At 41.5% G+C, this 13,286-nt stretch overlaps 1 protein-coding gene across 2 annotated transcripts in view; it reads right to left on the bottom strand.

The window, feature by feature from the left end:
• PKNOX1 (PBX/knotted 1 homeobox 1) overlaps window positions 1–12,270 on the bottom strand; it is a 41,120-nt gene extending 28,850 nt beyond the window's left edge. For both annotated transcript variants that reach the window (XM_061453490.1, XM_061453491.1), the window contains exons 1-2: window positions 12,110–12,270; window positions 802–884 (exon numbers count right to left, since the gene is read on the bottom strand). The gene's annotated coding sequence lies outside the window, so the exon portion shown is untranslated. The remainder of the gene's footprint in view (window positions 1–801; window positions 885–12,109) is intronic.
• Window positions 12,271–13,286: the final 1,016 nt, after the last annotated feature.

Genomic DNA, 13,286 nt, shown 5'->3' on the forward strand with positions numbered 1-13,286 from the left:
TGTAAACTGGAAGCTGATGCACAAACTGCAATCAGAAACTCCACTGAGATCTGTGGCAAAAGGGAATTCATAAAAGCATTGTGTTCTGGAAAACAAAGAGAAATGAAAAAAAAAAAAATCAAGCCTTTAATAAGTATGAAGGTAAAATGCAGAGTAGAAAGGAAGCTAAATTAAGAGGAATAATCATAATTAGAAATGTGGAGACTGTGCAAGTTAAGGAATATCAAAAAGAAGAGATTAAAGGTGAGAAGAAACATGTACACAAAGTGATAACTTTAACATACATCACTCCTCACTTGCTCTACTTACTCCTTCATAATTAAGAGCGAAGGGACCACCCAGTAACATTAACATAAGGTAAAACCAAGCTGTTGGATTTCAGTAATATCATTTTTAACATATACAAGCTACAACAGATGTTTGTAAGAGATATAAATAGTTATGCCTCAGGGTATAAACTAACCACTAACTGTCTTAGGGTTGTGAAGAAACTACCTACCAGACTTGTTAACAAGTAATCCTTCCCTCTAACTTTCCCCTATACATGTTCCTTTGAAGTCCTTCACAAAGAAATGAACGACTGGCAGATTCAGCTATTTGTTCATTCATTGCTCTATAATATACACTCTTATATTCACATACAAAGTTAAAAAGAAATAAAAATCAAAACAGCAAGTCTGTTTGACACATTAAAGGTATCTAGAACCATCTTCACTTTTCATCAAAATACATAATGATATTTGCTTCCAGGGCGCACTGCTTTTTTAAAGGAGATAAAATATTGGATGTGAGAAAGCTCACCCCTTTCCTTCAGTGGGTTGAAAATGACATTATCTTGTTCCAGTAGAGTGATCCCACTGATGTACAAAGTAGACAACAGAAACCTAAAAAACCAACAGAGAAATATTCAGGAGATAACAACATAGCACATACTTTCTGAGACTGAGTATGACCAAAGGAAATATTACAGTTTATTACCCCCAAGTTGAAACTGACAAGCCTTTTTTGTTTGCTTGCTTGCTTGCACGTTTTGCAAATCCGGTTTCTTTTTTTTGGTTGGTTGGTTTTTTGGTGTTTGTTTTTTTTTTTGTGTGTGTGTGATTTTGGTTTTTTGGGGGGAGGGGTTTTTAATTTTAATAATCGCTAATCACACCTACTCATGCTATTATTTGAGCTTTCCCTCATCTTATTTCATTCATTTGCCATATTTACCTTTGCTGAAGCCTCTAGCAGAAGGCTGCATTAGGACTGCTAACTTGCTTGTAGTTCAACTTTTATTATTTTAGTCTCTGGCTCAGTGTCTGTCTGCTTAGACTAGACAAGACACATCCCAAAAATAAAACTATGAAATGCAAATAGCTGTAACTCCTCAGTGTTGTAAAAATTAAGCATGAAACCAAGAAAGGTAAAAGTCTTTTTTATCTATTTATTTAAATTTTAAATCTCCTTCATAAACATGCTTTGATTTTACTATAGAATGTTTTCTAACAAGGACTATGACCAAGTAATCAACTACTTGATATAAAACTAATAGACTACAGGAAAGGGCATGAGCCACTGTTAGGGCCGCATGTTCTGTGAAGACAGGTTCTGCAACATGATTATTCAGCAGGTTTAAAACTGGTAACTTTTTTTTAAACTTTACAATTATTTTAATCACACTTAATAGCACCTGCTTGACATATTTTTAAAATATACTACTTTTAAAAAGTAGTAATGATTGTGAAAGTGAAGTAACAGAGACTGTGAAAATACATTTAAAAAAAAACAATTGCTGAAAAGTATCAGAAATAATACGATGGATAAACACACAGCTGAGATCTTGAAAGAGATTATCGCTTTTTCTCACATAGACAAGGTTCCTGCACTGCCAGTTCTGTCAACTGGAATGAAAGGAACCCCAACATTTTTGAAAATGAGATGAATTTGGTATTTGGATTTGAGAACCAAAATTTATCCATGTGTAGCATGGAAGTAATGTTTTTCAGACACGTTCACAGAAAAGCAAAATGCTAAGGGCCACTCAGCAAATATGCCATCTCTAGTTCATGAAACCTAGCTCTAAAAGAACAGGGGAGATACCCTGATAAGTTACAAGCTTCAACCATCGGTTAGAGATTAAATATTGAGCTAGAAATTTCAGTCCAAACTGAGACACTGTCGCGAAGCTTCAAGGGGCAGACGACATCTTAAAAGTTCTTACCGTTCTCTTAAACTGTTAAAGACCTATGTCCCCAAAGAACGGGGTTTTCTCATTTTTGCAGCTTCTTAATTCTGTTCTGAGGCAGTGTACCCTCTTCCTCCCTTCTTCACAAGGTATTTGTCTTCTGTAATTTTGATAATCATTTTCACACAGCCCAACTTATTGGGCTATCTTCAAATAGATGAATTCTCACTATTGATAGCATCTTCTGAATGTAGGTCACTGCCAGGTAAATTTTGATTACCTCTTCCTTGCCTGCTGAGACATAGGGAAGGACTCCTTCACCACAGCACATCTGAAAAACCTGTTCCCTCCATTTAGAAACAACAGCAGCAAAGAACTGACAGTGCCACTGCTGCCAGATCTGGTCAGTCTGAAATATTTAATGTATGAAGAAGTATTCTTCATACATTAAATGTATGAAACATAGGCCATGAAGAAAGCCTTCAGCTGACACTCTGGAAATAGGCAAGTTTCTGGGCAATGCATGAGAAGTCAGAATTAAAGAGGTACTGAAGAAATGCAGGCACAAGTGAAAGATGCTGCAGAGTAAAAAGTTTGGCTGAGAAGGAGCCACTGGACATTGCAGTAATATTGCCTTCTTCCAAGAGATATCTGGCAGCAATTAAGACAAGAATCTACCCTAAAACATGTCAGACAAGAAAACAGAGAGATCTGAGCTTACAAGTCTCAGTGGGGCAAGACAGGGAACAGGCAAACCTGCTAAATAAAGGATGGAGACAACACCAATTCACTATCAAGCCTAAGCTTGGAACTGCTATTTCCAAGTTGGTTCTTCCTTTTATTCTTCTTGCAAACAAGATTTAAAGTCATGTTACCACAATAAAAAAGACATTTAACTATGAAACAAAAAACAAGGGCAATTTGCTTTGTCACTTAAAAGAAGTGTCACCATTAAAGTTTTTACCATGAAGTAAAATATGACCTTGTAATTCAAGCACTGAAGAACCCTCTTTTTGTTCTCTCATTTTGCATGTCAGCTAGTAAGAAACAAAGACCTGTGCATATACATATGATAAATATTAGCAGACATTAAGATCAAGACATATATTTTTATAGATTCAAATAATAACAAAGCAATACGTAGACAGTATATGACAACACCCCATCAGGGATTCATTCTACCTTTGCTGCAAAGGTAGAATGGTTATTTATCTCCATCAACCTATCTACAAAGAGACACTCAGTAAAATTAAGACAAGCAAATCAGTATGAAGTTGATGCATACAAGTTTATTAAAACTGTGCTCAATGAGAATATACTCCTCATTCAGCAGTAAGGTGGCTTCCATTTCCTCTATCTTATGTACTTACAAAGTACAGTCATTTAGAATATTACGCTTTCAGAAAGATGATGTTCCTGTTCAGGAATATAATGCCAGCCTCAGGGAGCTGCACTACACACTGAACAGTTATTACACAATAGCTACACTGTCAAGTTCCCTAGGAGACAAGCCCTAAAAAGCCACAAGAACATTTTTTGGCTGCACTAAAATGAGATTTACTTTGTGTCAATTTTTCCCCTTTGTTGTTTGGTGGCGCAATAGAGTTATTTATATATTATTTTGGATGACTATCAGATTACATTAAAAAACCTGAATGCATATTATACTTTAAGAAACTAAAAATTTAAAATTAACATCCACCACTAAAATTTCTTTAGAAATACAACTTACCATTAAACTTTCTTTGCCTGTAGGATTTTGAACATCTATACTGTTACATTGACTTTATTCAGCAAGACCTCTCCAACACTATATTTACCACTCTGCTGTCCCATTAATCTTTCCTAGCATCCTCTTTTCATATCACCCCATTTCAGAACTTAACAAACCATACAACGTATTTATATCACAGACTATCTTCCAAGCATCAACACTCAACATCACACTGCATGGCAACCAACCAACCATCTCATGAGATGATTTGCATTCCTTTAGCAATTCACTCTTTGTGCAAACTCTGCTTTTGGTATTTTAAAGGAATTTTGGAAATTCTCCTATTTGCAGGTACCAAATATGAAAAAAAAAGTATAAAAAAAATGCGCCACTTTACAAGCTAAAATTGCACATGCAGTAACTGGTTAAGTGGATATTAAGGATGAATAACAAACCTCTTGAACACAACAAAAGCAGAATTAAGGGCATCTGGGTCTTTTGAAGTACTTTCGCCCCCTAATTCTGTATGCATCCCTATGTTTATATCAACACATTTCTTGGGAAGCATGCATAATAATGGTTCGTGTTCATGGTTCATGTAACCTCCAAATTTACCATAGCTCTTCCTAACAAGGAAGAGAAAGATGAAAAAATCCTATCCAATCTAGGCATAAAATAGCGTCACCTCAGTATGCTACATATCCCGCCTCCAGGTAGCTCTTGGCATTGCAGAAATCCTCAGGTTGCTCTCCTACCTTCTGCAAAATGAAAACCTCAATCTTCCAACTACTAAAAAATTCTCAAATTTAAGAAACCTCCTGCAGCATCTCAGTTTCTCCTTCCCATTTCACACTGTTATTTGACCCTGCTTCATTAGCTCCATAAAGCAAGAGTACAGAATTAAGGAGACTAAACAGAAATTTTGGTAAAACAAAACCTGGGGGAAAGGAAACCTCCCTTCTTTAATTGCTCCAAGACTCCTGAGGGATTAAGGTACAAGAGAGCAAAAATACTTCCCATCACTCCCTCATCCATCTCCCAGCAGAGAGTGAATGAAGATTCCTTTAGTTTTGGTGGGTTTTGTTTTTGTTTTTTTCTTTTGTATTCTTAACACAGCAAATTGCAGAACTTTTTACAATTATTGCTTGTGAATTCTAGCACATATATCATGCATCCCCACCACGAATACCTACTTGTCACAGGACACAGCAGCATTTCTTTTCTCCTTAGTATTACCCAGTGTGCTACCATTGTGACATTTTAGACCCAAAATGAAGAAGATGCATAGTACCTGGCTTGCCACTATCGTAATAAGAGGACTGCATTAGAAAGACTACCAAAACCGCCTCACATACCACAGGATGTGTATCAGCAATTCCACAGCTGGAACAGATTCTAGTACAACCTTCCTACTTAATGACATTTAATTACTTTTTCAAATACAATTTCATTAAAAACAACAACAAAGAGAACTCCACCCTCACGTTTCCCCAGCATTCCCCACATGGATAAACATCAGGTTTGCGTTTGTACTAGACCAATTCCGTTCTTTTGCCATCAAAGCCACTGGAATATCCATGCAAGTGTGTAGTGAATCTCCTACTTCAGGAGACACTCATTTAATCATGTCCTTCCAGGCAAACTAAACCAAAGCAACGGGAAATCCTATTTTAGTCATGATTTGGATCAGCACCCAATAAACTATGACTGAAATTAATCTTGTTTTGTGTTTACACTTTGTGGTTTCATAAAGACACAAAATAACCACCAATCTCACTATGCCTTTATTGCTATTGAATACATTACAATGTTAGTAAGCAGTTTATGTAAGCATATATAAGTTTTCTAACATTTTTATTATAAAACCGTAAGTTTCTAATGATTCTTTCTATTAAAGACTCAATTCTTAATGCTGCTGAAGCACAATTAAAGGATGAAGTAATTTAACTAGTAACTTCATTTAAAATGGACTTAAGATGTTGAATGCATAAGAAAATCCCCTCTACACATTTTTGCACTTAAGAACTTCAAGATTAAGATGTTCTATTATCAGCTATTTCATTTTTAGGTCTTTCAGATTTCAGAAATAATACGCCTGTCAATGAGCCAAGCATTAACTTGGATTAGCTGAACAAAATCCTGGCCCTGCAACCCTCTGTCAAATCCAGTTCCAACAGGCCAGTAAGTTTTCCAGAATCTTCCCTCTTTTGACCCTCATATCTGGACAAACACTAACAGCTCTGTTCTGCTACTAAGTTTAGGCCCTAAAATGAACTGTTACTTTCTTTCCAAAACACTAATTAAACAAAAATTCTTCCTTTCCCACTCCACTTGGTCCACAACTCTTTAGTAGCAGATGAACCGGAAGCAATCAGTTCAGCTCATTTTTGCAAGGAAGACATACCATGTTCTAGCCTCTTCTGCTCCTGCTGCCAACACTCTTCATCCTCTCTTACTCCCCTGCCCATGTTCTTTCTGCTCTTCGGCCTCACACTGCCCTTCCCCACTGTTCTTGCTGCATCAAGATACAGTTTGACCTTTCTCACCTCTTGCCCTCTCTTGTTCCTTCCACCCACTCTGCCCACTTGTAATTTTGCTAGCATCATCCTTTTCGGGTTCCTAGGCCTTCTGTGCTTTTATCAGGCTCTAGCCCCTGTTCCCCGTCACTCCCTGAACACCAGCCTTCATCCCTCCAGGAGTCTGACTGCTGACTAAGCCTGAAGTGGTTGGGGGACAAGTATAGATAAATACTATTTAGGATTAAACTTACCCATCACCTACTGCTGAGGGATGCATCATGCTTAACTACTTGGTCCAGATGATGACTGCACAGTCAGGTGACATCCAAGGAGCAACATACTTGTGTTCCATGGAATATTCAGATAATTTAGTTAACAAATATTTGCCAAGTAACATACATGAACCAGCTTTTCAAGAGCTTGTGATTAACTGAAGTTTCTCAAGGAACAGCCATATGCTTCGTGTGAATGCTTACACTCTCTTCCCTCTCTCTCTTCTGCAATGCTGATTTCCAGGACTCAGGTGCTGATATGCTCTTAAATAAGGCAAACAAGCATTTTCCTTCTCTTAAACGAACCTATTTACTTTCTCTAGAAGTAATTTTCAAAATGCTGAGCCATTTTAGCTTAAAGTTTCCAAACATATTCATCACAGCAAATTTCAGTATGACTGAGAAATAAGCTACTTGAAACCACCACCTCAAAATGATAATAAAAAAAAAACAACCAGGTAACCTTACTCCTGGCATCACTACTATCATGACCTGTGACATAGAAAAATCGGCTAGAACACATATGAATGAAGTGATCACAGACCGACCTGGAAGTTCACGCTCTTTAGTTATAAAAACATACAACATAGCACATTTTCATTCCCCTACTCTCCAGGCATGTTGAACATGTATAAAGCTCCAATTTGTTTTATAGTTGCCTCTGTTTCCTTTGAACATAAAAGACTTGGTCTTTGTTTTTCAGTAGTATTATAATATCCTTTTCCCTTTGCTTTGTTTGTTATGTAAATTGAAAAAAGCTAAGCAGGATATGAAGTATAACCACATTTTCCTAACTTCCTCTGCCCTCAAGAAAAAACACAGACAACTCCTAAAGCTCACAAATAAAATATAAATTGGAATTTGGTGGTTTGAAAGAAAAATGGATTCCTCCTTTAGTATACCAGCAGTAAACTACTCTACTTTTTCTGCCTGAATTTACTGTCAGCTGCATAAGATGACAGTTACAGACTCGGGGGGATGTTCAGAGGACAATACAAGGCTATCACAGTCCATTAGCTCCCATTTTCACAAGTCACCTTTTGACTGCCTAAGTATTTGGATGGCCTTCTGTTTAACAGCAAATACCTCTTATGCATCTATGTATAGAAAAAATGAGAACATAATGGCCTGGAGTAGCTGCTATATTGAAAACAAACAAGCATGTTCATATGAAGGACGATAAGCAAGCATGTAACGACGAGCAAACCCAAATTTTATTTCCACTTCCAACATCAACATCCTTTTTGTCCTTCAGTAACGTACATGGTTTAGTATCTCCAAGATGCTGGTGGGGGAACCAAGTTACTACTTTTTACCAATCCCATAAAAACATGCCAGCACTCCATAACAACAAAGACTGGTATCTCCAGATTCATAGTGTTCTTATACCACTTTCTACCCCACCCCCAGCTCCATTTGATGATACCAGTGTCCCACAGTTACGACATGACAATCTTACTGAGCAACGTGAAGAACCTCTTAACAAATGTGAACACTTCAGCATTCTGCTATCTTGGGGAGAGCTAGGAGAGCTATAATGGCCTGGGTAAAATACTCTGGTAACATCTGGCACTAATTAAGTGGAGGAAAGAACTCTTATCAGCAGCTTTTTTCCTTGCTCTTGGAATCTTCTTGCTTAGAAGAGCAGTGAGTTGTTTTACATTTTGTACAGCACTGAGCTGTGGTAAAATACGCCCCCCCCCCCCCCCCGATACTTCTCACTTATAAGCCTACAAACTCTTTCAACAAGTGACACCAAAGCAACCAGAAGTAACATTTGTAGAATTTTACATTTCACACCAAAAAAATAATCCTTACTTACACCAAAATAAAAATATTAATCTGATTTACTGCCAGCTTTCACGTTATGTGCCATTTTTGCAGAGGTAACATTTGGCTCTCAGACCACTACATAATATACTGAAATACATTTTGGTCTACATCTCTCTCCCTTCAGGACATTAACAGGGCCATTAGAACAAGCAGTTCCACTATCACAGTAGTGCTTCTGTGGATCATTCACCCCTGGCTGTTAATACAGGGCTTAATAACAGCAAGTGTTAAATCTTTTCCAGGAAATTGGATTGCTTCTAAACATCTCTAAACTTGCTGTGGTAGCAATCAGAATTATCATTACTTCATTACAGCACTGCATTGAGAGTACAGAAAGTAAAATTCTGAAAAAGAACGTACAGCTTCTAGAAGCCATATCCACTTTATAAGACTGAAACATTTAAAATAATCATGTATATTTCATCCATTCTAAACTTTCAGTTGCACTAACAGAAGACTGCAAGGACTTAGCTTGAAAAATGTTATTTTATACTCAGAAGATAATCTGAATCTTCAAAACTGTACCTAGATTAAGAGCACAAATCAAGGCCGGAAGGCACTTAAGATTAGACTAAGTTTGTACATGCCAAAGAGAAATTTCCAAATACAAAATATAACCTAAACTGACTGTTAACAGCAACAGACACAAAATCAGAAGAATCCTCAGTTTTCCTATTAGAACATAGCAAATGGTAACAAGATCGATTCCAATCTAACAAAGCACTTTAACTTGATAATAAGACCCACTTCTGATACAAGACAGTTATTAGAGTTCAGTGTACATAGAGAAGGATACACAGGCATAGATCAAAAAATCCATGCTCCAAAATCACTGAGATCAAGGCTTCAAAGTCTCAGTGCAACGCAACAGCCTCTACACTACCCCTCGGTTACCCTGTGAAGTGAATGAAGCTACGCCTTCCACTGCTTAACTGAAGCTTAAGAACACACAGTGAAACCTACACTAGGTTTTCCTGTGGATACTTTAATCATGACACGAAAATACGTAAAGCTTTAACAGTCAACAGTAAAAATGCACTTTACACGTCATAAATTGAAAATATGACACACATTAAAAATAGAATCAGAATTATTTATTTTGGTAGATTAAAAGTAATGACATATTGAGAAGTGTTGAACTGTTTCTTCAGACTGATTGAGTGTGAAATGCTTTGGGGTTTTTTCCTCTCAAGTTTTTGAAAACTTAAACATAACAATTATATATGGCTATACATAAACTCGGGAAAGGATAATTCTGTCAATTTTATTTTATAAAGCTGTTTAGAAAATGCACTCAAAATGCATTTGCTGTTCCTTGTTACTCTAGCAATGACACATTCTGGAAATACATACAAGAATTTCTGATACAACAACAATTAGTTTCCTGGTTCAGGGTAAGCGATAAAACTTGTAAAGACAGCTAACAGGGACTAACCAGGTCTCATTCTTAATCAAGACTTCGGTGCTTGCCCAGCTGCAGATGCCGCGTTGCTTTAGCTGCACATATATAACTAAAGGGATATTGCCACAGCACTGGCAGACCATAAACAGTTTATATCCCATAGAGGAAAGGGAGTAATCTGCAAGTGTATTCACAGTACAGAGAATAGCAAGGTGCATAAATTTCTTGAGCTGTAATCAAACAACCTCTACTGGTGAAATTTTGCACAGAGCATGCTCTAGAATAAAATTAGGAACAATTCACTAACTGTATGTGAATGCTTTTTGTAAAGAGTAAGAATTATTTAGCTTTTTAAAAGAAAAACAATTAGAGGAGACATTTAGCATACACTGAAAATGATCTACACCCTCGCACTATCCTCCATAGGCTCAAGTGTTCCCCAGCATCCACAGATCAGAACATAGCGTCCATGCTCCCTATTCCTGTCATCTGTTTAATGGAATGCACACATCACACTCCAAACAGGGGCAAGGACAAAAACGAATCTTGCCGGGATAGCTCTTAGCTTCATGAGACCAAAAGAAAATAATTGCATGGCATAAAAATTCACTTATAAGGGTATCATTTCAGATCAGGCCACTCTCCTCCCGCCAAAAAAAAAACAACACCACACTAGTCATTTACTTAGATGTAACTGACAAAAAGAGATGAAGAACCAGAGCAGCAGATTAATAAATAAATAACATGTCTGTGCCTCTAGAATTACATGGAATGTTCCCACTTAGGAAAACACAAAGTGTTTAAAAAATAATAATTTTTAAAAGATAGCGATAAGCTAGAAAGAGACCTATTACCCAGATGCTACTGGGTAATACTGGGTATACTACTCATACTGCTAACTGATGAAGTCGGGGCCACGGCAGCTGGTGCTGTGGGAATGAGGGAAAGCTATCGACTACTCCACGGAGACCCAGGACATGTGGCTAATTGAGGCAATATTTCAGGATAAAACCAGCACTTGATTATTGTTTATACACATCATAAGCAGGGCCTCTGGGCAATGTCAAATTTCAGCTCCTAATTGCGGCTGTGTAAACACTCGAAGCCCCGGTGTAAGGTGTCAAGCACTTCCACTTATAACTGAGCCAAGAGACAATGAGGTCACATCAGAAATGATAAAAGTAATACTAAAAAGAGGAAGACACCACCAGCTCACGCCAGAACCGCGCACACTGCCCCAAGTGCCAGCCGCTGACAGAACACGCTTCCTAGGAACAAGAGGGGAGGCGGAGGAGGGGGGGTGTACGGCCGAAGTCGCGCCAGCACCCGCTCTCCCGGGGGCTACGCCGCGCTCCGCCGGACAGCCCAGCCGCCGAAACGGCACCAAGGCCGGGGGCAGGGCCTGGTGGGGGGGTGCTGACCGCCCTACCCCCGTCAGCTCGGGGCCAACTGCCGCCGGCAGCCCCCGTCCTCCCCCCGAGGGCAGGTGCGGAGAGGAGGCAGCTGCCGCGACGGTCTGATCGCGGCCACAGCAGAGGGCTCCCCGTCTTGGGTCGAGTCGACAGGGGCCTTAACACGGCGGGGACGGGAGGCAGGGGTGAGGAGGACCCCGGAGAACACCCATACCCCATCCCCCCCTCACCCCCAGGCACGCCTGCCAGCACGGCGCTGCCCCTTTAAGTGTCACGTAGCCGCCCCCCCCTCCCGTCGCCCCCTCTCTCTCCTCCTCCTCTTCCTTCTCCCTTTCCTTCCCCCTCTCCGCGGCAGCGGCTACCGCCGCGTCCTCGAGCACCGACTCGCGCTCCCTCACGCCCGGCGCCTTTCCCCTTCTCTCCCCTCCCTTCCCCGCCCCTCCGCGCGCACCCGCGCGCGCCCCCGCCAGAGACAACGGTTACACGGCGGTCGTTCCAGAATCTTCCTCGCTCCCTCCCTCCCCCCGCTCTCACTTTCCCCTCCTCCCCCCCCCCCCCCTTCCCCGCCACCGCCCCTAACCCCCCTCTGGGGCGACTTGCGGAGTGCGGGTCCCCCCCTCCCCACTGTTCCGCTTTCTCTTCCTCAACCTTCCCCCCCCCCCTTCCCCTCCCCGCCGGTGTGGTGGTACGGCTGGGCCCGTGCGGCGGTAGTGGCGGCGGCGGCGGGCGCGCCGTGATGGATGGCTGGCTGGCTGGCTGGCTGGGAGCGGGTTTGAGTGACAGCGCTTACCTTGGGTGCCAATCTTCGTCACACTGACAAGCGGCTGCAGCAATCGGGACCCGCACCGCCGCGACACGCGTCACCGCGCACACACGCACACGGCCAATCGCCGGGCGCGCCGCGCGACACGACACCACGCCGCGCATCACGCCTCATCAATATTCACCGCGAGGGGCGGGGCGCGCGGGAGGCGTAGGAAGGTGGTGCGCGGTAGCCCCGCCCCGCGGCGGGGCGGGGCTACCGCGCACCACCTCCCTACGCCTCCCGCCTCACGGTCATGAATATGGATTAAGGGGGCGGGCAAATAGCTTGACCACGCCCCTCTCCGCCTCTTAGATGGGGACGGTGAAATCGGCTCTTCACTGGGGGGAAAGAGGGAGATACCAAGTTGTAGGCAGAGGGCTCAGTCGTGAGGCGTGTAGCTGTGCCTTTGATCATTTCAGGGGGACCCTGCCGAGCCCTGGAGCCTCGGAGAAGGTAAGGCAGGGGTCTCGCTGGAGGCGTCCCCGAAGGTTGTAGAAGCCTGAAACTATGTGGGGGAACATCTTCACCCGGTGTGGGGTGAAACTGGCTGGTGAAACATGGTAAGCGCTTGCCATGCTGTGACTCCCAGAGCTGCTCTCACCTTCCTCCGAGCCCATGTCTTGCAGTGCTCCAGGATCCTGCCCCGAGGTCCTGCCATGATCTGAATTAAAACTGCTGGGTACAGATGTCTTTCACTGAAAGTCCCATTTCCCCACCTGGAAGAAACCAGCACTCTTCCCTCATGTTTTACCACCCTGTTTCCCTAAACTGTTCCCAAAAAGCAAGACTATCAGGGAAATGTGGTATCAGACAGATGGGTGCCTTGTGGCTTAGGCATTTTGGCGGGATATTACAAGTTTCTCACTTGTGGATTCTCTGCAGTTCAAAAGGGCTTGAATGTGCATGTTTGGGTCACATCACTGGGGTGATTCATCATCTCTACCTTGCTCCTCATTCTTAAGGCATCTCAGATCATCTTAGAAACCCCTCTCCCTCTCTCTTTGAGGGTTGATGTTCATGGAGGAAGAAGCTGATATGTACAGAGCAAATCTCATTGTAGGAAGCTCAGCTTAAAACCTAAGCAGGTTTAGTTTCAGGTTTTGTAGTCCCTCTGCAGAACAGCAGCTGGGAATATACTTGCTTATCCTGTACCCTGGTAAAC

The sequence above is a fragment of the Pezoporus flaviventris genome, unplaced genomic scaffold (assembly GCF_033815535.1).
Source record: "Pezoporus flaviventris isolate CSIRO_AGI_PZ_B2104156 unplaced genomic scaffold, CSIRO_AGI_Pfla_v1 ptg000015l, whole genome shotgun sequence".
Classification (NCBI taxonomy): domain Eukaryota; kingdom Metazoa; phylum Chordata; class Aves; order Psittaciformes; family Psittacidae; genus Pezoporus; species Pezoporus flaviventris.